Source organism: Vespa mandarinia, chromosome 14 (assembly GCF_050613455.1).
Source record: "Vespa mandarinia isolate Hongniang chromosome 14, ASM5061345v1, whole genome shotgun sequence".
In the NCBI taxonomy this organism is placed as follows: Eukaryota; Metazoa; Arthropoda; class Insecta; order Hymenoptera; family Vespidae; genus Vespa; species Vespa mandarinia.
This window is the reverse complement of record NC_140823.1, coordinates 5,273,199-5,298,693: the sequence shown is the minus strand read 5'-3', so window position 1 is coordinate 5,298,693 and position 25,495 is coordinate 5,273,199. Positions and strand designations below refer to the sequence as shown.

The following is a 25,495-nucleotide window of genomic DNA, read 5'->3' as shown; positions in this document are numbered from 1 at the left end:
CACGTCTACTCGCCGTTTCGTTCCTCGCCATGCGTTCCTTATGAATTTTCGATTTTGTAAGAAAAAAGGGACCGTTAACTTCTCATCTTCTTTGCGGTCACGCGGATCTTTACCGTGCTGTTTTTGAGAAAAGGGAAGAGAAGTCGGGGGTCGATGGCCGGAAAAATTTTTCTTCGTCGTGCATGCATAATATAAAAGACGAGAAGCGTGCGTGCTAGGAAAAAAGAGAAAGAAATATTCCAAGTTGCTTGCACTCTTTGTTCGTCAATAGGCAAGATTTTCTTTACTTTGCACTTTTCACATCTTTACTTCGCGCTATAGAATGAGGAAATTCTCTCGTTAAAGACCGAAACTATTCGAAATTACGAAACGGAACCTCTGTTAAGACTCGCGAGTACTGTATCAATTCCATAGAGTAGTAGTTACCTCTGACCAAAGTGTGGTATTGTCCGGCCTGTAACCGCAATGCGACGTGTTCTCTCTCTCTCTCACACACACACACACACACACACACACACGCACACTAACTCACTCACTTTCACGATTATGTGCAAGTTTTAGGCTAGCTCGTTGGTTGTTAGCAAAGTAACAAAGCTCGGTAGAAATTCCAGCGTTGGACATTCAGCAGACCGCATTCAAGTCTTCTCGCGTGTCATAACGAAGCTTGCTCTTGGAACAAGTCCTCTGTTTTTCTTCATTCGCATGACACCTCCCTCTATTACTTCGTGCTCTTAACCCACGTTGAATCTTTATCTGCGAAAAGTCTGGATACTATCATTCTTTGGAAGAAAACGTAATCTTTGAGGGAAGACGATGGACGTGGAAAGCGAATACTGTCGTCGGACAGTATATAAGGGAGTTAAACGCGAAGTTAGGTGTAGAGAGAATGAAAGATATCTACCGCTCGACAAAGGGAGTCGCTTCAATCTGAGCACGGTCATAATCCGTGTATAATTTCCTGGCCTCTCCCGCTTCTGTGTTTGATCTATATCTCCTTGCTTTCCTTTATCCCGCTTGATGGAGCGTTCAGAACGCATTTCTGGATAAGAGACGTTGTAATGTGGATACTTCGGCAGAAGAATGGAAGGAGTAACGGTGGATCTCGAAGGTACGATTGAAAAATAACCGAGCGAAGAAAGAGCCTCTTCCCAAGAACCTCGCTAATATGTGCTTTGAAGATTACGAAAGGATTCGATCGAAGTACGATCGATTAGCAAAGCGATGCTCGTATTGATCCGATTGTACTAATAATCGAGTTCGATCGTTTCGGTATACGAGTGACTCTGTTCTAGAGAAATAAAGAAATCGAAGAATGCTTATGGGAATTTATTTCGTAGGATCTCGGGACTTGGAAAATGAGTTCAAAGTAGAAAGTTGTAAAGATAAAACTGAATCGAAAGAAATGCATGTAAGAACGCAGCGCGAGAGGGAGAGGAAGAGAGAGAGAGAGAGTATCTAAAAGAATCTTTGTAAAAGACCGGAAAGAAGGTAGTAGGATAGCTGTATTGTGCGCCGGAAATATCGACGCGAGGTGCCGTTAGCCACGTTAACCTCCCATGTTCTCAAGGCTTATTCCCGTCTCTCGCGTAATCGAACGATCAGGGTGGCGCAGTTCGTCGTAAGGTCGCTTCTTCCGTCGAATGTGCGACGACTACGAAATAAGCAGACGTAGTCTGCTTTAGAATCCTAAGATCTTAGCTTTCTATTTTTAATACAAGGATCAATATTACTATTTACTATTTTCATATTTTTCTCAAGATCTTGTACGCGTCATCGTCTTCTTTCCTCCCGTAAAAATTCGTTCCACGAATTTTCCAAAGATTAATTTCGAAATACGAATATCTTTGCGTTTTTCAATTGTTTCGACGAAACATAAAATTCTGAAAGTACGATGAAATTCCAGGATAGTTTATTCCGCTTCTTTGACGACATTTTCTCCTTTTCCTCTCTCTCTCTCTCTCTCTCTCTCTCTCTCTCTCTCTCTCTCTCTCTCTCTCTCTTTCTCGAGGGAATGGGAAAAAAGCGATGGGAGAAGTCACAGTTCATTGGATGAAAGTCAAGCCAATTGAATCATCGCGAGAAAATGCATTGACGATCTCGATGCACGTTAGAAGGAAAGCAGCAACCACCGTTCCTCCTTCCTATCCCATATTTCCGAGTTCTTCTCGTCTAATGCTGTTACCTTTCAGACTCGATGCCATTTCTTATTCTTCTCCTGCTTCCCTTCTTTTTTCTCCCACCGTGTCTCTCTCTCTCTCTCTCTCTCTTGCAAGCTTTCGTCAATTTCCGTCCTATCCGTAAGTTCCGTCCTATCATAAGCGGGAAAAAATCATAAGCGCGTTCGAGAAAGAAATGGAAACTCTTCGCGCAGTTAGAAACATTTGTTGGTATCGTGATCCGTTGCAGAAAAGTCTACGATGTAGACTTTTGCCGAGAGAAAGAAAACTGGCAATGTGTTCAGTCGTTTCCGTTCCATGACGTGCTTACGTAGGTCGCGCGTAAAAAGGATCGGCTCGACGATGGTCGGCAACGGAAAGTGCGATAAAAGCGTGCGTGAAAACTGCGAGAAAGGAACGATAAACGAATGGAGAGTCGAAGGAGAAGCGAGAATAGGGTGACTGGGAGTCGTCGAGGGATGGACCATCTCGAGGGTTTCTAACAGCCGTTGCAATGTGAACTTTAAGGAAAGGAGAAGGGCAGTCGACGTAAAAGCAAGGCTGCTGTTTACCGTTACGACCATAACCGGTGTGTTTACTTTCGCCTTTGGGACGAGTCATAATCGGAAACTTTAGTTGTTGCGAAAGCATTCGCAAAGTTCGCAAAATTCACATTCGAAGATAAATGAGGCGTTAATATTACTAGTTTTATTTTTTCTCGAATCCTTTTTACGATACGTTCAACGTTCGTTAAAATGATTCGGAAAAGATGTAGCCGTGAATTTATGTAATCGAAAACGTTAGGTTCATTTCGTACCAAGAATGGATGCTCGAGTTCAGTGAGGCGTTACTCGGAGAAAAACAAGGTTCCTTCGAGTTTAGAAGCGTTATCTCACGAAGCAGCGAGTTTATAGCGAGATTCTTCGCACCGAGCTATGCATGCGTCTACGCGTCTCGTATACGTGTCGTCGTGCGTTAGCTTACCGAGGAAAATGGAAAGCGTTACGTAGGTGTGCTTTACGATGCGTTCCGGGAGCGGTTTAACGGTGTGCGTGGATAAAGGGATCGGGATGAAGAAGTAGAAGAGAAAGAAGAAGAAGGAGAAGGAGAATAGAGGCTACTATCCAAGACTGCTCATAACCTCTGGCTATAAAAATATAAGCGAGAATCATCGGCGGATGAGGTTCGTAAAGCCAAGGACGACAGGGATATGCTTTCAAGCTACCTTTTTGCCCGCGAGCCTTCCTTCTTTCCTCTGCGATTCCGTTTGAAACTCTATCCTCGGCGAATGGTCCGCCTAGTGTATATTTTCAACGTGGCCGAAAATTGTGCGATCGATAAATAAAACCGCATTGGCCGCATTTAAGATCTTTCGTTCCTCTCTACTTAATGTCTCTGTGTTTCGTATTTTTTCTAATTAGTCCTCTCGTAAATGCAAAACGTTGCCACGAAAATTCTTTAAATGCCGCGCTCTCGTTCGTGCGAGAAAGAAATTCAGAGATTTAAGGGAAACTCAAAGAGAGATATGGAAAACAGAAAAAAATATGTGCCGACGGAAGAGACGAGGAAACATTTTCTCTCTTTCTTCGAATGATAAAGCTTTCTTCGAAGCTGGTCTTCTTTCTTCTGCCTTCTTGCAAAGTCACGTTCTAAAGTCTTTAGCGATAAAATTAAAGGATTATTTTTTTATCTCGATGATGCGTCTAGACAGTCTGCCATGAAAAAGAATATCTTTTCTGAAAAGTTAAAACTTATTCGTGCTGCGTGGAAGAAAAAGCAAAATTTCTTTTGCATAATGAGAAATCGAATGGATAATTATCTTTCTTCTGTCTAGTCGACAAAATAAGTAGTGTTTGGCACGATGTTCCGATAAGATTTTCGCTCGATGGTTCCGCCTACGTCGTTATCATCGTGGTCCTTGCAATTTGCATTATCCAGATGCGATAATGCACGATCGATCTAGAGAGACGCATACTTCCACCTACCTAAACGGGATATTGCTCTCGATAATACGCAGTGATTCTAACGGGGGATAGGGTAAGCACGAAGAGGAAAGTGCTCATGCGCGCGCGCGCGTACTCGCAGAGAGAGAGAGAGAGAGAGAGAGAGAGAGAGAGAGAGAGAGAGAAAGGGGAAGAGAAAATCGAGTACGAAGCCATTTTCACCGCGTGAGTGCGGTTAAGCACCGGTCGATAGTAATTTTCTCTTTTTTGCTTTCTTTCTTTTTCTCTATCCCTTGGCAGGTCGGGAAAGAGGCCGAAGTAAAATCATGAAAATGATCCACCTTTTTCCCGTGACAGGCCGGATTCAATTCCCTCTCTTCTCTCGCCGCGGCAGCACAATTACAATCAACGTAACGACATTTTCTAGAATGTACCAACTCTCTCTCTCTCTCTCTCTCTCTCTCTCTCTCACACGGTTTGACGAGCTCGCTTCATCCACCACAGTAGCCAGCAATAAGGCAGACAGCCAGGCAAGCAGCCTAGGTAGATAATCCAAGATTTTTCTTCTTGCGTTTATGAAATCCTGGAAAATTAGTCGACGGACGTGTAAATTAATTTCACATAGAATTTTTGTATATATTGCATCTGGATCAGGTAAAAAAGTCTCTTGAAAAAAATCTTTCTACAAGATTTTTTTTCATTATTCTTTTGATACTCAAATTTATTTCGAAATGTTACGGAAAATTAAAAAGTAAGTAATCTTTGGGATGTACTTTACGCTCGGTGAGAGAAAACAAAGAATAGAAGAATGAAAAAGAAAAAGTAGAAAAAATGAAAAAAGAAAAAGAAAAAGAAAATAAGAGAGACTAGATTCGAAATGCTAATATTACTGTTGTTTCTAGCGTAAGAGAATCGCTCGTTATTCTCTCTTTCTCTCTCCCTTTCGATGCGCGATGTCCGTTAGTTCCAGTCCTGGAAACACGATTTCCGTGGACGTGGAATAACGCAGCAGGCACACGGAATTGTATTTTCGACAGTGGATTACCCTTTCGAGGGCCGGGCTTTCCCTACACTCATCCTTCTCCCCTTTTCTCCCTCTGTCTCTCTCTCTCTCTGCTCTCTCCCCCAATTGTGCACTCAACGTTCGTGGTATGAGTGTCTCGGCCGCGATCGTTCCATTTCCGCCTCCATCAGCAACGCCGTTGCTGGTTGCTGTTCGTACCATATCACTGGTAAACGACGGTACCAGTAGTGGTAACTACTTCGAGGTTGGTACTAGTCCCGGTAGTACTAGTACCACGACGACAAGTGTGATGACGACGATCGACACCAACGGCGATGCTACTGGTGACTGTGCCGATGCAAGTGCGTCTGTTGCTAATTACTAACGTCCCTATGATTAATAACGAAAATGAATAAGAGACTGTGGAAATCTTAGGACAAAGAAAAGGAATAGAGGGAAAGAGAGAGAGGGAGAGAGAGTTAATATAGAATCTTCTCATTTACCTAGCGCTTTTTAACGTTTCCCACGTTCCACCCATCAGCGCCTCTTCTCGTGCCCGAAAGTTACGAGCTTTCTGTTTCCTTTTGCGCCAAGATTCTAATATTCCTTTCATAACTCGGTCGATGAATCACTCTGAAAGTGCGCTACGGTCGCATACACCTGAAATAAATTCGTTAAGAGAGTAAGAAATGATATTGAACGTTGAAGGAATGCTTTTACTTATTCGAACACAATACTGCGTACATAAGGCTATCTATTCGCTTAGGGATCGATGGAAAAATCGGGTAATCCGTCTGGCACGATTAATACGAGAATGAAATAGAGTGTATTATGGAGGAAGATAGACCGGACGAGCTACTGGCGGAAAGAAAAAGAGACGAATGATGAAGATAATGACAGATGCTTTGTTAATGCGATTTCAAAGTTCGTATTTCCACAGATCTTTAAATTAAATGGAGGTGGATTGATTGTTTATAATTTTAAGGGATTTTCAACATAATTGTTTTTTATTTTTTAACTTTTTAATATATAAAAATAGAAGAATACGTCACGAGACTCGGAGTTTTCCTGCCATTTAAAAATTCTTTCCTGTTGGATGTGATTACACTTAACGCATGCCATACCCAACGGTTAGAACAGATACAAAGAGAGAGAGAGAGAGAGAGAGAGAGAGAGAGAGAGAGAGAGAGAGAAGGTGAAAGTCCCTCTGCAGCTATCTCATTCCTCATCCGGAGAATTAATTTATTACGGTGAAAAGAGACCGGAGGTGGGAGTGTTTGTCTCGCGCTAACGTTAACTCTCCTAATGGGTAACAATGTTTGCAGGGACCATCACGGACGATGGAGCGGGAAAAGTGTGCGCGGTGGAGTTAGAGGGTGCGACGGGCGAGAGCGAAGACTGATGGAGTTTTTTATACGGACTGACCTAATTAATATGTGAGAAATAAGCGCGAAACTACGCGCACAAAGTGCACGACGGTAGGTCGAGATTTTCCAAATGTTTGTCCCAATGTTACCGATCTTTCTTTTCTTCCTTTTTTTTCCCCTTTTTGTTCTATTCCCTTCTATCTCAAATATTTCAATAGTCTATTCTAATTTCGTTCGGTAGAGATTACGACGCAAAGTCGTAAGAGATTTTGAAGCAAAGTGTTTCTCCTCTTTCTTTCGTCTCCCGAAACGTCCGAAACAAAACGAAAGCTTTTCGGTAGTCGATAGATATTTTATTCGTCGACTTAACCACGACGAGAGAATTTCAGTGACGCGAGATCATGCAAATTGCATCGGAAGCACCGGCCGACATACGTTGCGGAGCTTAAAATATGAAGGACATTCTGTTTGCACGAGCAAAATCGATTACCCATTTACTCGCCAGCAGTCTGTTTCTCGATGAGAGTCTCACAATCGAAAGTTCGTCGCTTAATACGTGCTATATCGCGATCGGTTTCAATGAGATTGCTTACTTTCAACGGGAGAACGATTTTCAAAAACAAAAGATCCCTCCCCCTTTACGTAAAAGTCTATATATATATATATATATATATATATATATATATACTCGTATTTATTTATTCGTTCGATAAACTTGTCAAAATCAAAAAACGGACAATGAGTGATTCTCTTCGAAGATCGCCATAAAATTGACGATAACGGACGGATTTCCGAGGAATCGTTACTCTCGAATCTGAAACATTGTAAACGCGTCATAAATTTCATGCCCTGTTTCTCACCTGATCGCCGGGAGAGCGTAAAACGCGACTAAAAAGAAAGCTGCGCAGCCGTGAATGCACGTTCGATAAAGCATAGCCGTCGTGAAAACGCGCGCGCGACGCTTTGTCCCTCTTTCGCTCCTTGTAAATCCCTCTTCGACTACCACTACCATCTCGTATCTTTTCTTGACTCTTCGAGGGATCTTGCAAATCATAACGCGGACATTGCGTAAGAGGAGGGTGGCTTGTTGTTCGCACGAAAGTGATCGGGCGCAATGCAAGAGTCGGGAGAAAGGAAAAGAAAGATAGACCGAAACGTCCTCACTGAATTTTATGTCGTTTCCACCATTCGGTGGGTTCCATTTCCAGTTCGGCGCTAGCGGCGATCGTAATTCAAACACGATCTAGGATATAGAGAAAGAACGAACAAACGTCGTCGTCTCCGTTTGCTTCCTCTCTTACTTCCACCTCTTCACGGTTTTCTCCCTCGTAACTCATGTCGACTCTTGGTACGTGGTTTCCTCTTCCTCGTACCTCCGATTTTTCCTCCGATAAATTCGACATTTGTTTCAACTTTTGTATCTACCTCTCTATAGAGACTCTCTCTCTCTCTCTCTTTGTCTCGCTGTTTATATCTATCTATCCATTTATTTCTCTATCTCTTGGCCATATAGAAACGTTTGCTCTATTCGCGGTAATCAGGCATTGCTCAAATCAGACGCATGTTCTTTATTCCTCTCCCTTTCAACGATTTAACCTCCCTTTTACATTCGCGTTCCTATCGTTTTTCTGATGGGCCAATGTGCAGCTCGCACTACACTCGAGACTCGTGTCAGACGCACGCGCTCGATGATGGACGCCTGCCATTACTCATCGCGAGTATAGACGTACATAGATATAAATGCGCGCACGTTTCTACACGCTAGTTGTACTAGGGTAGGAGCCGGCAGACATATAAATTGGAATTATAAGTAAGAATTATAAGAAGGACGAAAGTACGTGGAACCGAGAAGGTGAACGCGCGTCGTTAAAACTTTGAAAAATACATCGAACGATTTAAGTACGACAATATTGACAACAAATATTGTGAAGATTTCCCTTTTAAAATATCTCTTTTAAGGGTTTTCGAAAATGCTCGTGTTCGTTACTCTTCGCTCGTTGATATTTTCCAGAAAATTCAAGGTTTATCATTTTCGAAAAGTTTCAGGAGTTTCCTGCTTTCTACGGCGACATACATCGTTCTGAGTGCTCGGAGACTCTCATATTATACGGAAAATCATAGGAAACGCTTCTATCTCCTCATCGTGGTCGTTTAATACAGAAACGCATACACGGACATTGGGCGGTTGTGTCCGTGATAGCGCATCCACAGAGCCTTCATAAGTACTCACGACCGCGAATCGTCAGGAACCCCAACGCAAAACTTTGAAAAATATATCGTCGCTTTATTGCCTGCGCGCATCGATGTGGATGAGAGGAGAAAAGGGATGACGAGGCAGGAAAAAGAGAAAAAGAGGAAAAGAGAACGTCGCTCAAAGTAGAATTATTTATGAATTATTTACGCGTAGGAGACAGGCAGTATGGTTTTGACGTCAACAAAACCAGAAAAAAAAAGAGAAAAAGTGAAACAAAAAACAGGAAAAATAAAAAAAAGAAAGAAAAAAAAGAAGAAAAAAAGAAAATCGTCGACGATTCGTTTTTCTCGTCTGCATATGAGCGTGCGAAGATTTCACTGTGACGTGGTCGCGTTTTGTTTCTTTTTATGTTTTTCTTTACACCGCTCGATGAAATTTGTTTTGACAGGTTCTTCTATTAAAAACTTTTTCACCTACCTCGTACGTAAAAGTAGAAATATACGTTTGTTCGTTGCTTTTCTTGTCTCCCTTTTATTCCATGATAAATATGTAATTATTATAAAATCAAAATTATTATATACAGATATATAATATATACAGATATTTCTAGGTCTTTGACGTAGTTTTTTAATCGCGATTCTCTTTTTTCCTTTCGCTCATCGACAGGGCGTTACTTTGCTCACGTGCCTTTCTTTTTCATATGCGTTGTCGTGAGAATCACGAAAGGCATTCGAGCAGTGGAGAAACGAATATCAAACGGTACGGTGGCATTGCCCAGACCACATGTCATAGTATTCGTGTTTTCTTCTTGTAGAAGAACGTCGCGATTCCCGTCCTGATATCGAAATTGGCTCCTACATATAGAGTCCTTCGTACGGTTTAAAGTTGAAAAAGTTTAAAAAAGAAAGTGCGTGTGTCTGCATATATAAGAAACTTCAATCGAATGTCAGAAACAGTGAAAACATTTGAAAAGTTATCCAAATATGATAGGAGCAGAGAGTATTTCTAATTTAGATAATCTTTAGAATATTTTCCTCGTACAAGTTTCATACCGTTAATCTCTTAGTCTCCTTGGGTTTGACGTTCCTGTCGAACCTACGAACCAGGATCTCGCTGTTACTCTCGCCATCTTTGATAGTCGTAAAATTTAATCCAAGTACTTAGACGTGCACGTTGCACGTTCATCAAATTTCCTGGTCCTTTGCTTCACTCGATATTATTATCAACGATATCGGAAGACAACCTTGTCTTTATGATCATACCTATGGCATACTTACTAGTTCTCGAGTCGCTTACGAAAACAACGACGTAATGAGAATGTATATGCGTTCATAATCCTTGAAAGTCGCCTTATTATGCAGAAAATAATGGTACGTCGTATGATATATTTATACGAGTATCGATAATAAAGCGACGTTTGCAGCTCCTTCGATCGTGAAAAGTTCGTATGGTCGGAAATAATCTCTTCTCTTAGATGGTCGGCGTAAATCGAAGGTCGAAAAATATGAGTACGTCGTATCTTTAGACCCTGTATCCTTGGACGTTAACTTGTCTCGCTGTATTTTTACGCCTTGGGGACTCGTTCGAGTGCGGGAATATTAACATAACGAGACAAAATAAAATGATTAAATCAACGAAGATGGAGGATTCTCTAGTTCTCGTTAAAAAAGCAATAAAGATGTTGAAGGAACAAGTATTATTATTTCGAGACTTAAAATTCAAAATATTATTTTAATATTATATTCTGAATGCTTCATAAAATAAAGACAGATAATATTATCGTTCCTGTTTCTGCGAAAAAGCTTATGCTCGTTTTTTTTCTTTTTTTTTTTTCCCCTACTCAAACTCTGCCCGTATCTATCGGGCAAACGTTTTCGACGATGTCGCACCCTCGCAATCAACGGAGTCAACGCGCGCTAGAAAATCGTATCCCGAAGCTATTCTAGTCGATCGAGAAGAAGCACCCAGTTCGCTCAATCTTCTGCGAAATCGGCAGGCTTTTTCGCTTTTTCACTTTTTCGATTTTCTTTCATTCGCCGTTACTTCCTTGTACCCATCTTTCGCTACAAGTTTTCCTGCTTCGTCTACCGAACGAGAAAGAAGAAGAAAGAAAGAGAATTTCAAATTCGTCCACTCTGGTAATGCTCGCCGAAAGAGGACTGAAAAAGAAAAGTGAAAAAGGAGGAAGAAAGTTTTCGTGTTTCGTTCTCTCTCTCTCTCTCTCTCTCTCTCTCTCTCTCTCTCTCTTCACTCACGCTGTCTCTCTGTTCTTTTCATCGTCGGAGAAAGTTTTTTCCGAGCGAATATTTCGTTTCGCATCGTCGATCTTATAAATCTACACTCTTTTCTCCAAGTATCACTCTGTGCTTAATCTTGCAGTTGACTCGTTAAAAAATTTGTTCCTTTGCAAAATATTAAGCAACAAACGACGCATTTCTGATATTTACAAATAACTCGAACGATTAAATAGTCAGATATTTGATGTTCCATTTTTTACAATGTAAAAGTTTTTTCTCAGTCGCTTGGCTTCAAATATTTAACGTTAGAACTGTCCTCCACTATTGGATCGAAGATAAAGATTTTAATGAATTTTACTCGATCGCAGTTGATGCCTAAGCAAACGAAGTTTAACTGGAGAAAGAAGAAGAAGGGAGAGAGAAAGAGATTAGTCTGACCGATGGATCGATGTCACTTTGATAGTTTCGTCGTCTCTTTCCGATTGCTCGTATCCATACAGAGAGAGAGAGAGAGAGAGAGAGAGAGAGAGAGAGAAAGAGAGAGAGAGAAAGAAGCAAACTCTCTCCAAGACTTTTTACGGTATGTGGACAATGGATCTATCGTTGTTTTCGCAATGAAATGCAGCCAAGATAAGGAAACGAAAGAGTCGATAGGTCGAAGAGGTACGATGGAAAAATAGGGAGAAAAGTTCCTTCGTTTGAAATCGTATTTTCTTGGATTGAAAGTCGCGGAAGTGCACGATTTAAAACGATCGATCGACTTTCCGAATCGGAAAAGAAAGAATCTACCCCTTTCGACCTTCCTCACTCGAAATGTCTCCCAGATTCTATTCCAGATGTAGAAATTACGAATTACGTCGATAGAGAAGGATGTAGAATAAGGCACAAAATTTCACGAACTATCGACGTATTAAATCGTTTGTTCGTCATCACCTTTGCTCTTCGTAAAAGGGAAGAAGAGAAACGGTAAGGGACGAGTGGTGAAAGTTGGCTTTGTCGCCTCTATATCATCGGCACGCGGTCGCTAATCTCCCTCGTCGAAAGAAACTTTTCTCCCACGGGAACGGTAAATCAAAAACTTTTAAGGCCACAACGCGCGCACCGTTGTGCGTTGCTAACGCGTTAAAAGACGCCTTTTCTTTCTGTTTTTCTCTCAATCGTGTTAACCTTCGATCGTTGATAACGATCCGATTATCGCTTTGCTATCGATATACGCTTCAAAGGAGTCGCGTGAGTTTCTTTGAAAAGTAGTCTGAGACAAAAGATATCTAATAATATAGAGAATATAAGAACCAGAGAAAGAGAAAGAAAAAAGAATCGATAAACTTTCCGCTTTCGTTCGGATAACGAGAGAACATGGGACACGGAGTACATAAAAAGGGGGAATAAGAAGAAGTGGAAAAGAGAAAGAAAAAAAAAACTCTTGTTAGTCAGAGAAAGTTGCTGAAGAAAGACGGAAAAGGAAGAAAAGAGAGGGAGAACGAATAGGACTTATTCCGCTTGATCCATCCTACCTACCTACCTACCTACCTACCTACCTACCTACCTACCTACCTACCTACCTACCTACCTACCTACCTATCTACCTACATACATACATACATACATACATACATACATACATACATACGTACTAGTTCTGTTCGATCGACCGTTCGTCAAGGATCTAGTTAGTCGAGCGAACGCGGCCCTATCCGAGGGTTGCTTCGTCGATAAAGAGAGAGAGAGAGAGAGAGTGAGAAGCTCGTGCGCGCGCGCGCGCATCCTCTATGTGTATACGTAGCTGGAGGTGGGTGGGGGGGGGGCGAGCCACGGCTGGATAAAACCGTCCGCTATATCGTTTGATTCAATATCGCGGCCTCGGAGGATTTATATCGAGGGAAAATTGCGTTAGCAACAGCTGCCGGTGGTAGCCTTCCATATACCTACCTCTTAACGTGCACGAGATCCCGTTACCTTGTAAGACGTGTTAATAAAGCCACAAGCCCGAGAAACACCGAGACGTGCCAACGTGCCCTTCTCTACCGGCTCACGTAAGCCCGTCCATTCAGCGATCTTAAAGTCTTTCCTTCTTTAAAGATTCACCGATGGAAGGAAGGAGGAAGAGAAGACGGCGGTGAAGGGTAGGGACGGTTGGATGGAGATGGCGCAGACGTAACTTCTCTCTTTACAACGATTTACTACTTCCTGAGCGCGTCTCGAGCTTCCGACGATAAACTCTGATGGATTCCCTTATACTGAGTAGAACGTATGATATAAGTACATATTATATTTTACGTTACATAGGTTACGTATTTATTTTTATAGGGTGAACCACGTGATTCGTTAGACGTTTCGAATTATTTATAAAGATTTATGACGGCAAATCTAATGATAAAATAACGATATTGTGCGTGTCAAATCTATCTACGCTATGTATTAATTTTACGTACGCGTACATAGAGGTTTGCTATTGTACGTTTTTCTTTTTTTCGATTCGCCCCTATTGCGATGCATATAATATACGTAGATATTATTTATTTTCCTTCATTTAATCATTCAATTTCGTATTAAATGGATTCCCGTTACCCTTGGAAACAAAGTAATTTTGGAAAAAAAGTAATTCTGTCGAGAATATTTTAATTGCAAACACGGAACAAATAACCGTATCAACGGCATTTTCAACGGCATTTACTATTCAACTTGACATTTAATTAAAGCGATCGGAATCACTCGTAAAAGCGAACTCGTCCGGGGAGGAAATCATAAAACACGAAGAAAGGAAGAGAGAGGGACTTAGGTACTTAGAAAATTCGCAAAGTACCCAGCGGCCCTACTCTGGCGTCAACTTTTCACTTCCGTCTGGGAAAAGGAGGACCGAAGAAAATAAAAAGAAAAAAACAATTTTACATTTCTCCGCGGTTCTCTCCCTTTCCTACTGGAACGGACATCGGGTGATATCGTTAATATTATACTTTCTTAATTCCCTTGAATACAAATGAGAGAAGAACGTCTTTTCTTAGCCCGTCGTTTCTCGTCGCGAAGAAAAGTACTCTTTACTCTTTTAAATTTCGTTGCTTGCTCCAAGATAAAGATATAATACGTTTGAGAATGTTTCCGATTTTATTATATATAAATAAAATAGTTCAATGAAATGATTAAACATCGGGACAATGACTCACACGATAAAGTACAATTAAAGTACGATATTATTTATTTTTCTTTCTCTTTGCTTTTTCGTTTTCTTTTATTTTTGTTTTCCTTAGTAAACGACACGGCAAATCTCACGATTGGTTTTGATATTTTGTCATAAACGTACAAAGTTTTCGCAACGTTAAGTACTACCATCATTCGTTTTAATGTTTCTTCGTGGATACGACGAATGCCAAGTTTCTTCTTTCTGCGAAAGGAAAAACTATCCCCTTTCCTCTTCCGCTTTTTTTTACCTCTCTTTCTTCGCGTTCATGACTAACGTCAGTTCGAATCGTTTCGTCCGACGTGCGTTTCCACTGCGATGATTTCTTCTCGGACATTCTTGCCGTATTAAAAGGAAAATGAGAGCAAGAAGATTTTTTTTATTTTCTTGATCGTATGATCGACATCGATCAAGGAAAGATTCTTTTTTGTCACGCTAATGGCATATCATGAATTACCATTACTATTAGTTGAAGACAATTACTTTGCGTAGCAAAAGACTTTGATCGTGCAGAATCTCACCCCCCCTCTCTCTCTCTCTCTCTCTCTCTCTCTCTCTCTCTTTCTCTCTCTCTCTCTCTCTCTCTCTCTCTTGAAGAGTTCTTTTCTATTTCCTTCGATTGTCATTCTTTTTACGACCGATAAGCCGTCCGAGAGACGTACTACTTAGCTCTCAATACAGAGTTATAAAAGTACGAGTACGAGCATACATCTCGAATGATATGTACGTTACAGAGCGCGATAGTAAAAATAATCACCCCGAATAATTTTATAATCATTGCAAACGTATGTAATTGTCGTATATTTTCCAATTTCTTTTTTTCCAATGTCTCTCGCTAAAGGAACCTTAGGCGAACAGAGAATCGTTAATCGTAGAACCATTCTTTTGCAATTTCTCGATCCCACGATGGTTCTCTCCTTTTCTCGATTCACCTCAAATCGTCTTATGATATTATCGAACCATTCTATACTCTATACTTGAAATATATCGGATTGCGAGTCGAAACTATTCTTATTTCGACGTTAATCCTCAAGGAGATCGTTTTGCTGAACCGATGTTCATACGATTTTCTATGAGAGCTCTGTAAAGACGCGAAGTAAAAAGATAAAATTTATGGAAATTGTTTCGGGCAAAGGGGTGTATAAATGGCGGGCGGGGGAGGAGAGAGAGGAAAGGGAAAAGGAAGATGGGCTAGGATGGCAAATGTAAACGAGCCGGCTATTATCGCGTGGACGAAACTTTATTGTCGGTCCCACTCTATTTACGAGCGTCGTAACCACCGTTTGAGAACAATGCGGACGCACGGTTAAGCACGATCAACGAACGATCGCCGTAACATGGCTGCGTTTACTCCCAATAAAACGAAAACTTTTGTAGAACAAGCCGTAGCATCCATTCTCTCATGCTCTCTTCTTTTTCCTGCATCGTTAAAGAATCGCCATTGTTAAAGAATATTCTGGCCGAGCCTGACGGAGAAATCTCGTTTGGTTACTTTTATCTCGAATCGGCCGATTCAACCTTTATGAATCGTTTTTCGCGTAGAAAAATGAAGAAAAAAATACAAAGAAAAAGAGCAGAAGAAGATGAAGGAAAAGAAAAAATGGATGGAATAATAAGAAGAGTATAAATAAGACACTCCGGGCGATCGTGCCTCAAAAAGGACAAAGTTTACCCCAATAGTCATATTTCTATTTCCATCCTTTCCCTCTTACTCCCACGAACGAGCACCCAAGATTTCACTCTCCCTTTTATTCCAGTTATTTCATATCTTCTTCTCTCATCCTCATTTCTGCTTTCAACCTGAGATAGGTACTGACATAATTTTCTGAGATAGTGCCAGTCCTTTCCTTTCTTCTCCCTCTCTCTCCCTCTCTCTCTCTCTCTCTCTTCCTTCCGGCTTGAAAATCACCGCCACGGTGGCCATCTCGTCGTCGGTTTCTTTTTTATTTCTTTTCCATCTCTTCCTTCCTTTCCATCCCTTTCCTTGCTAAAAGCGAAAGGACTACGTAAGTCAGGCGTTTCGAGCATAACTCTCTGTATCTCTTTTCTTCTTCTTTATTATTTCTTTATTACTTTGCCGAAACGAAAAGATAAGTTTGTATATGTTTGTAAGGGAATTGCAATTCCTAATTCACAACACAAGTTAGATATTTTTCGTAATAATCAAACTTAAGTCCTAGATGGTAATTTGTAGTTAACTAGAAGCTTTTTCCATTAGGTCATTCCTAATTAAATTGCGATCATTTCTTGATCGAATTCCAAAAAGCAGTCAAAAAAAGTATAAGGAGTCACGTTTGCGATTTCGATACAATCAAATTTCTTTTCTCGATGTCAAAACTTTTTCGAATTCGTCACATTTCGAAGCTCAAGCGACAGAGATAGAGAAAGGGCAATAAGGGAGGGATGAAGATAGTAGGGGAACCTATATCTTGGAAAAAAAATGATTTCGCTCGACGTTACGAGCGAAAAATCGTAAAATGGTACGTGTTTCACGTTGCTCGCATAACTTGTACGATATATTCCTTCGAAAGGTAGAAATGTTGTTGCGAGGAATTGGATAGAACACGTAATAAGAAACAAAATCTTCTAAAGCTTTTCGTTCATCGACGCAGGACAAACCTTTAAGACTTTTTCCCGCGAAAGAAGAAAAACATAGGAAGAGAAAGAGAGAGAGAGAGAGAGAGAGAGGAGGGAGGGGAAATACGAAAGGACTCTTTGCGACTTTTATCGGAAAGTGATATCGGCGAGACCGCAGGCATGGCACTTTCGAAGAACGACTAACAAGTCGGGAAGGTTATGTTCGACTGGCGACTGGGAGGAAAATGGCTTGGAGCTAAGATCGGAAGAAGTAGTAAAAGAAGAAGAAGAAGAAGAAGAAGAAGAAGAAAAAGTGAAAGAAGTGGAAGAAGAAAAACAAGGAAAAAAAAATATAGGAAAGTAGAAGGAAAAGAAAAAGTCAAAGTAAGTAAAGAAAAAAAGAAAAATGTCGATAAGAATAAGGAAAGATAGAAGGGAGAGTTTGAAGAATATCTTGCGTTCCTCTGAAAGACTTTCGGAGAGCGGAGAAAAGAGAGAGAGAGAGAGAGAGAGAGAGAGAGAGAGAGAGAGAGAGCGAGCGAGTGAGTGAAAGAGAGATTGTCCGATGACGTCGTCGGCAGCATCTTGGTCCTTGAGTTTTTCACACTATTTCTCTTCTCTAGTTTCGAGCCTCGTCGTTGTTGCCGTTGTCGACTCTCGTCATCGTCGGTGGTCGAGGAGAACGAAATTGTGCGGGCCAGCCACTGAATCCAACGACATGGAAAAGCCATTCTTCCATGAAAAGAACTCGAAATCGTTCCGTCACTGGCACTACCACCATCGACCCTACCACCACCGAGTGCGTACGACCGACGTAATCCGCGTGCACAGCCCGCATCGTCGAGCCCTCTCTCTCTCTCTCTCTTTCTCTCTCTCTCTTATTTTTCCTCTTGACGTCGACTTCTTTTTTCATCGTAAAACAGCCGGATTTGCCGATAGTTCATCCACTTATCTCTTGTTCTTATCATCTTATTTTTTCTCCTTTCTCGATTTTTTACCGATCGTTTAGCCGAAATTAATCAAAGATACCTTACAAACAAGTAAAAAACAGGTAGATGGGTAGGTATCGTTTTTCCAGTTCCTTTCTCCTTGTTTCTATTAATGCTTGTTTCTATTAACCAAACCGAAACAAAAAGTCTGGCGCAGTGCGTCGATAGGCCCTTGCAAGCCGGCATCCTTTGCGGTTAAGCATTGCAGCCGATGCACTCGAGGTAAGTATGTACGAGGTCGTACTTGGGAGGTTGCATCGTGAGAGGTGAAAGGGAGAGAGAGGGAAAACTGGCAAAGACCGTACAGCGAGGTAGTAACAGCAACAGCAGTAGCAGTAGCAACGGCAGCAACCGGCAAAGCAATAAACCTCCTTTGCTCCGTGCCAGCAGCACGGGCCACTATCCGTTATTACGAAATACTTTACGTATCTCCTCGACGTTTTTATTACCGAGCCGCAAAACCGACGAGGCCATAGGGTGTACGAACGAAAGCTCTCCCTGTACTATCGTAGCAATGGCATACGGAGACGCGACTGGTCCTGTCGATAGAAAGAGAAACAGGCTGTGTGTGCGTTTGCAATTCGATTCGAGAGTATCCATTTGCCCTTTCCATTGACCAACAATTTTTTTTTGCATACTCTTGTAAAACTCTTTCTCTTTTTATCTTGATTATTCAAGTTTCTTATTTTGTTAAATGAAATCAAACTTTTCACAGTTTCTCGTTTTATACTTTGAATGGCTCGAAACATGCTAACAATCGCAATTGTCTATATGTAGGTATGTATGTCTATATATATGTAGGCATATATGTGGATATATATATATATATATATATATATATATATATATATGTTGCAAGCCGAACTACAAATATTTACTTAAGCGTAATTACTCGCAATAGCTAACCTCTTCGTGAAGGCTCGCAGGGGTATAGAGTTAGAGAAAGGGATTGGACAAGAGACGCAAGCAATACGAGAGAAAGATTTAACGAAGCCGCGTACAATATTAATAATCGTACGGTGTTATAATGTTTGTCGGTACATCGAAGCTGTATGTATGTATGTATGCGTGTATAAATGATGGAAGAAATCTTCGGTTTTACATAAAGCAAGCTGATTGAACGACCCGCGATAGTTTCATAAGGGCGTACAATTTTCGAGAGCAAAGAGAGCTTGAAGTTGGTAGGAGAACGGTGCTGAAAAAAAAGAAAAAGCAGAAAGAGAGAAGGGGGGGATGGGTAAAATGAAAGGAGAGAAGAGGGAAATATTATGACTCGAAGCAGCAGGGGATTGTAATGGATCGTTGCGAACTGCGCACGAGCGTCCAGTCGGCAGTTCCACTTTATAAATCACCACCTGTATTTACGCCCTGAAAAATCGGCTCCAAGGGGGTAAAATGGTCCTGAAGGGACGGAGATTTCGAGAAGGTTGGATGTTTGTTCGAGAAAGCAGACTGAAATCTTCTTTCTCTTTTCGTTAAGTCATTTTTGTTTATCGATAGTAATGAATAGATAAATACTTATATTTTACTCGGTCCGTTTGTTTTTTTTCTTTTTTGTTTTTGTTATACAATTACGAGCTCCTTTTAGATTTATATACGGCAGGATAATTTTGAAAGATCTAATCAAATCTTTTTTTACGCGCGTATACAAATACGTTATATAAAAATGTCTGTAGACATTTCGAGAGTACGCATATATCAAAAGAAAAGAGATCTTTCGCCGAGTGGAAAAAACATCGGTCATTATTCGAAGGAGCTTTTAAGGCGAGCTCTACCTTACATGATTAAGAAATCCGGTCTCTCTTTGGGTGGCTCTTACTTAACTCAAAGTTTCCTCCCAGACTTAAAGCGTTTAATCTTCCTTCGAGCGCGAAGCTCTCGTACCCGAGCTCGTACCGACTCCATGGACATTGATGCATGATGCATTCGGGATCGTTGCTTCGTTTGAATGCCGTTGCTTTCTTTCTCGTATTCTCGAATTTGTTAGCGCAAGCACTTGAAGAGCTAAGTGCGGCGACACACGTACACGGGGGCGGCTCTCAGAAACTTTGCAATTTCCTCTAGTTCTTAGGAAGCTACTTTATTATTTATTTTTCATTCGAAATCTTCGCGCCGATGTTATATGTTCATTCGCATTTATTTAGTATAAATATAATATATCCGACGTAGAGGCGGATAAATCGTATAATATAGCTTAAAGAGCGGTATATAAACGTTCACGATGACGGTTTTCGAAGTAATCAGCAACAAGAGGACATCGATATTACTACCTGACACCGAATTGGTAATGAAATAATCAACGAAATTAGAATGCGCCGCGGTCCCGACGTAATTAGGGAGGAACCGCAACGCGATTCAAACGCGATCTCCGAGTTGACGAGGAGAAGTCCTTTGGTATTTCGCTCACGCATCGCAGTCTATTAGTTAATTATCCCACACGACATAGCTTATCTTGATAGAACGAGTCGTGGTTGAGCTTTACTAGAGAGCTACAATCTGCTCTTTCGATAGGATAACAAGAGTGGGAGATGGAGATAGAGATGGATAGATAGATGAAAATAGAGAGAGAAAGAGAGTGAGAGAGGGAGAGAGAGAGAGGGAGAAACAATTGCGCATGTTCGCTTCGCCAGCAGAATTCGACAAATGCGCTTCGTCCACAAACAATGGTCGAAACAACAAATTCGACTGCATGCGTGCGTGCGCGCAAGAGAAACATCGTCGCAGGAATACCAGAGCTGATTAGTATACGTAAAGCCTCTATGAGAATGCCGATAGTTGTGGTATGCCTTTGTGTACTCGGTTTACCTGGATTTTATAGCCAAATTATCAATAATCTCTTCGTAACGATAACTAACAGTGGATTCTGTAGTCGCAATTAGAACAGCACCGATAAAATTTGTTCGCGCTTTGTTATTAGAATTGCTATTCCCTTTAGAGATTCAACTTGATCCGATGTATACTAGATGCTTGTAAATATTTATTCTCGGATATACAATCTAGGATTGTAATTGTCGTCGATGTTTAAAAAAAATATTGGGAAAATAATCGATCTTCGAAGGATCATCTTCCGCGAGGACTAATCAAAAAAAGCCTTCTATCATCGAATAACTTTCTTCTCTCGTTAGCTCTCGAAGTAATAAACTCAACATCTTACGCGATATTCGTCTTCGGTCGTGTTCGTTCGAAAGAAATCCAGGGAGAAGGAAAACGATGGATGCTGGCACGTTTCTTCTTCGCATAGTCGAAGAGGAAAAAGAGGAGAATAACTGGTAAGGTGGTAGAAAAGGAATTGCTCTAGTGGTGTCAGCACCTCTCTGTCTCTCTCTCTCTCTCTCTCTCTCTCTCTCTCTCTCTCTCTCTCTATTTCTCGATTCTTTGTCGTCCTTTCGGGGAGCTCTTACAAAATTACCGAAGCGCTTTGTTCGTTTGTTCGTACAGCGAGCAGATCGCCCTTAGCCAAGGATCGTCAGGGCATTAAGATAAAGTGGATTCAATATCTGCACGTTGCTAAGAACTTAATTTAAATCCGTAGGAATATTTTATGGGATACAATATCGATTTACTTTGTGTTAGGGATCTCGATCGAGTTATCTCGTTAAAGCAACGTCCGCGAGGAGTACGACTTTTGTCTCGTTTTTTCACTTTGCCAACGTGAGATTGTCTCTTTGAAATAAATTCGATGTAAACTAATAATCTGATCTTTTCGAAAAGTTCTTTATAATCCTCTTCCCCCTGAGAAATATGTATTTTTCTTCCCTTTTCCATCGTTTGTCTGGAATTTGTCGCAAAACGATCTTCGCAGGAGACGATCGTAGAGATCCAATGTATCCAATGTAGCCAATTTTCCAAGTAATACCGCTAACGTCGCAACAAGTTAATCTCACGAGCGTGATCAAGGGACTTTGGTTTAAGCGAAACGTGAATTTATCCTTGATATCGCGAACACACGCGATACAAATTTTAAACGTATGTTTGATAAGGTTGAAGGATATCGCAAAGATCGGCAGATCATTAGGAAAACGCGCTATTATCCTTCCCAAATAATTGTTGGCTGAACGCGAGGCATTCGGAAGGACACGGATACAAACATTCTATATCTACTGTAGGATGTTGGGAAGAGGTGGAAAAGGGGCGCGAGAGAGGAGAAAGGTAGCTCGACGCACCATAAATATAGATAGTCCGTAGTACCAGAGGCGGTGCTACCCCCCGATAAGGGTTGTATAAGAGAGCGTAGATAACGAGCGACTCCGAGTAATTGAGGCTGAAGCCGAATTAGTTAGAAACAGCAAACGTATTAGTTCGAAACGGGAATCGGTTCCTTCGTCGAGCGACTACGCGATAATATCGACGAAATACGAGAATATCCATATGAGTCGAGAGAAGTTTCGAGGAATTTCCATTTTCCTCCACGAGAAAGTTGTGGGGCGCGAAAACTTTTATTTAAGATCACCCGGTATTACGTTAGATTTTCGACATCGCATTAACGATATTCGCTGTCAGTTATTTTTGTAGGGAAGACAAATGAAGCACCCTATAGTAATGAGAATTAAGGATTCGTTCCCACGGAAAGTTTGCATTCGAAGCCACTCGCTCGTTTACATTGTTCCCGATATTCAATTACAAGGCTTCCAACCGTAATCGCGTGAAGGAAGTTAAAGAAACTTTTAATGGTTTGCGATGGCGCGCGGTGCTCCGTCAAAGCTCAGTTACGATCGGCAATTGAATTTCCCTGCGGCGCGGTCGCTCGTCCATGGACCATCCAGCACCTCCCTATCTCTTTCTACACATACGTGCGTGCGTGCGTGCGTGCGTGCGTGTGCTTTTTCCCAATCTATGCTCGGACGACAAAAATACCGACTCTTGATCGTTTTCCAAAATATGTTCCGAGAGCTATTCGGCAGGCCTCGTGTAATCGATTAGAGTTAATGTTCCCACGAACCGCCGAGAAACAAAGGTTCCAGAGAGATCAATCGACAAGTACGTAAATACGAATTCAAAAAACCCCGAAATCGAGACAGATCTTTATTTATTTATACGTAAAACCGATAAAATCGATTTGCAACTTTGATTGCTTGCAATTTGTTTTGTGCCGAAACTGTAATCCCTGTCAAAATTATTTAGCTTATATTTGCCAAAGGAACCTCTTATCGTTTTCCTGCCTTATTATTATTATTAACAAAGTTAATCGATCATTATGATTTAATAAATATCAGCAAATGAGAGATTTCTAAGGAAATTGAGAAAGGGCCGATCGATCGAACCGACAGTGAAAAGAGTTGAACAGAGAGAAACAACGTACGTACCTGTATAACTACTTACCTACCTGTGTTTATTTCAGCCCGCGTTGACAGGTGTGGCGCCGCCGCGCGGCTATTGATTGGTGCCCAGTCTCCCCACCACGGCTTCACACTCACATCGATTCCCCTTTCGTATTTCCCTTCTGTACTCCGCTTCGCCGCAATCCTCTACGTGCCCTTCGCCCTCTTTCTCACCCTCTCTCCTTTTCTACCTCTCTTTGGTCTTCATCATCTTCTTTCAACCTTTTCTTCGTCTTCTTTCCGACCTTTCCTTCGATCGCCATTTCCTCCCTTTTCGTTCTCTTCTTTCTCTCTATTTTTCCCTGTTACCAGCCAAAGACGGTTGCTTCTTCTTTCTATTATCTTTTTTTTTTGTCTCCCTTGCCTCGTCTCCTTTTCCGTTCTTTTTTTCCTTTCTTGCTTCACGCACGATTATCTACCAACCCCGGTCTGAACTTTAAGCGGTTTAGGTAAGATAAATGACGTTTCAAATGACATTACCTTCCAGAAAAAATAATGCTATTATTTGATAATAAGGAAGAATCCATAATCGGTAGGTACTAGTTTCGAAAGTCGATCGATCATCGCAACTCGGTTGTTATTTGCCGAGGTCCTCGCTAATTTTATTTAGAAATCCGTCGTATTTAATTTCATCGAAGCTCACATTGTCAGATAAAAATATTACCTCGTCGTTGCTTGCTAAAAATTAGAGAAAAAGAGAGAAAATTTCAACCATCAACGCGAATTTTTCTCTCGCTATTACAATTCGGTTTCATGATCATGTTTTTCGCCGATCTCTGAATATTCCGAGGTGAAAGCGAGCGCTCATTCAAACGCATCGTTCGTAAAACAATTTTAATTTCAGTCGAAGATATTCACGAACGACACGACCATCGCTTTTCCAACCGATTCGCTCTCTCTCTCTCTCTCTCTCTCTCTCTCTCTCTTTTACTTTTGTTTCGACGTATCGCGCTTAGCAAGCGTTTAGATCGAAAGGATCGAGAGAACATTAGAGATCGCTCGGATTCCATCTTGTTATTCGAGGAATTTTAATAGAGCACGTTTGATTGTGCCGTTGGCATATAGAACGCTCGAGGGTAGTGTAAATTGCATGATCAATTGAGACAGACGAACAGACAGAGAGAGCGAGAGAGAGAGAGAGAGAGAGAGTTCTTCAATCGTGAATTTATCTTTGGCAAAAGTCCTTTAAAATACATCATTTCAAAAAATCGAAAGTTGGATCCTGCATTATGCAAAGAGAAAAAACTTTTACTCTACGGTTGATTGTGAAAATTTCGAACAGTTTAAGAGATTTTTCGATAAAGTTGGTTTTATTTATCGTGTACTTGATGAATCAAGTGGACCATTTGTAACTGATAATCTGTCGATCGCATGCGCAGCCATTGTTTCAAGGACTTGTATATAATTTGGATATATAATTTGGATATATTGATAATATCATAAGGCATAGGCTGTATTTCAAGTTTTAAAAATAGTCGCCGTTGTATCGTCCCTCGATACGTTTATAACGCTTTATTACGCCTCAAACTCGTTTTGCTATCTTACCGTTTTTGTCTTATTCTATATCGATTTTCTTCTTATTCTCAAAATAATCCAAAACGACGGTACATTCTGCAAAAGCATCTGCGGCTTTTGAATCTAATTTCAAGTTGGTTTTTGTTTTTCGTTTTCAAATTCGCTTTATTGTTCAGGAACGAAAATAGTTAAAATTCTTTATTAGACGTGCGTACCTGTTTCGTCTGCGAGACTTTGGCCATTGAAATAAAATTGAAGGAAAATTGAGACGGAGAGAAGAGAAGGAAAAGGAAGCTATAGTAGTCGAGAGAATAGGGCAATAATATCGCATAACGTTTGAGAATGTATATTTTCGTCGGCAGCGCGGAAATTTCTCTCCGTTGGCTCTAACAGGCAACGTTTTTCCAAGAAAAACAAATAGAGGAAGAATGAGGATAAAGGTCTTCACTGGAGAACGTGTCCGGCGTTTGCAACTTTGAAAATCGTTATGAAAATAATTTCGCAACTTTTATCATGTGAATTGGATTCGGCCTATTAAAAAATTAGCACTTCTTATTCGATCATTGTTCGGCAATCATTCAGCTGTGGACTATCTAAAATGATTAATATACATCGGTCTATACGTAGGCGTGTAGATCGAAGAAATAAAATAAAGTTAGGTCAGCGCGTACATAGGATAAACGTAGGATAAAAGCATCTTGGGAGCTTATGCGTATCTAACGCGATTGCCGTTACGAAGCTTGATATCGGTACGCATTAGTACCCAACTATTAACGTCGAATGGCTCGATCGTAATTACAGCAGGCTCGTGCGGCGTCGGACTGCGTAGGTACATCGTATGTAGGGCTATCGGTAAACGGAGCGATATAACTGGACATCCGATACACACCAAACGCTGACCCGAATCATCATACTCGATTGATTTCACGATTCGACGTCTGTTATCCGACGTGACAGTACGCGATGCGTCGTCTTAATCGCGTTCTTTCATTATTTTCGTTTGTCCTCAACGTTACGTGCC

The 25,495-nt window shown here is 41.1% G+C and overlaps 1 protein-coding gene and 1 long non-coding RNA gene across 7 annotated transcripts in view; one reads left to right on the top strand and one right to left on the bottom strand.

Annotated features, from left to right (window-relative positions):
- GluRIB (Glutamate receptor IB) overlaps positions 1-25,495 on the top strand; it is a 127,642-nt gene that overhangs the window by 50,258 nt on the left and 51,889 nt on the right. Inside the window, exon 1 of one of the 6 annotated variants that reach the window (XM_085661291.1) lies at positions 6,455-6,580. The exons of 4 other annotated variants lie outside the window; for them this stretch is intronic. The gene's annotated coding sequence lies outside the window, so the exon portion shown is untranslated. Of the gene's footprint in view, positions 1-6,454; positions 6,581-13,019; positions 13,149-25,495 lie in introns of those variants that run through there. One more of the 6 variants, XM_085661292.1, reaches the window with a different exon arrangement.
- Positions 4,980-25,474, bottom strand: LOC118440133 (uncharacterized). The gene is made up of 3 exons (XR_004837755.2): positions 22,965-25,474; positions 5,606-5,762; positions 4,980-5,492 (listed from the first exon to the last, which is right to left on the bottom strand). It is a non-coding gene; the product is annotated as an uncharacterized LOC118440133 (long non-coding RNA).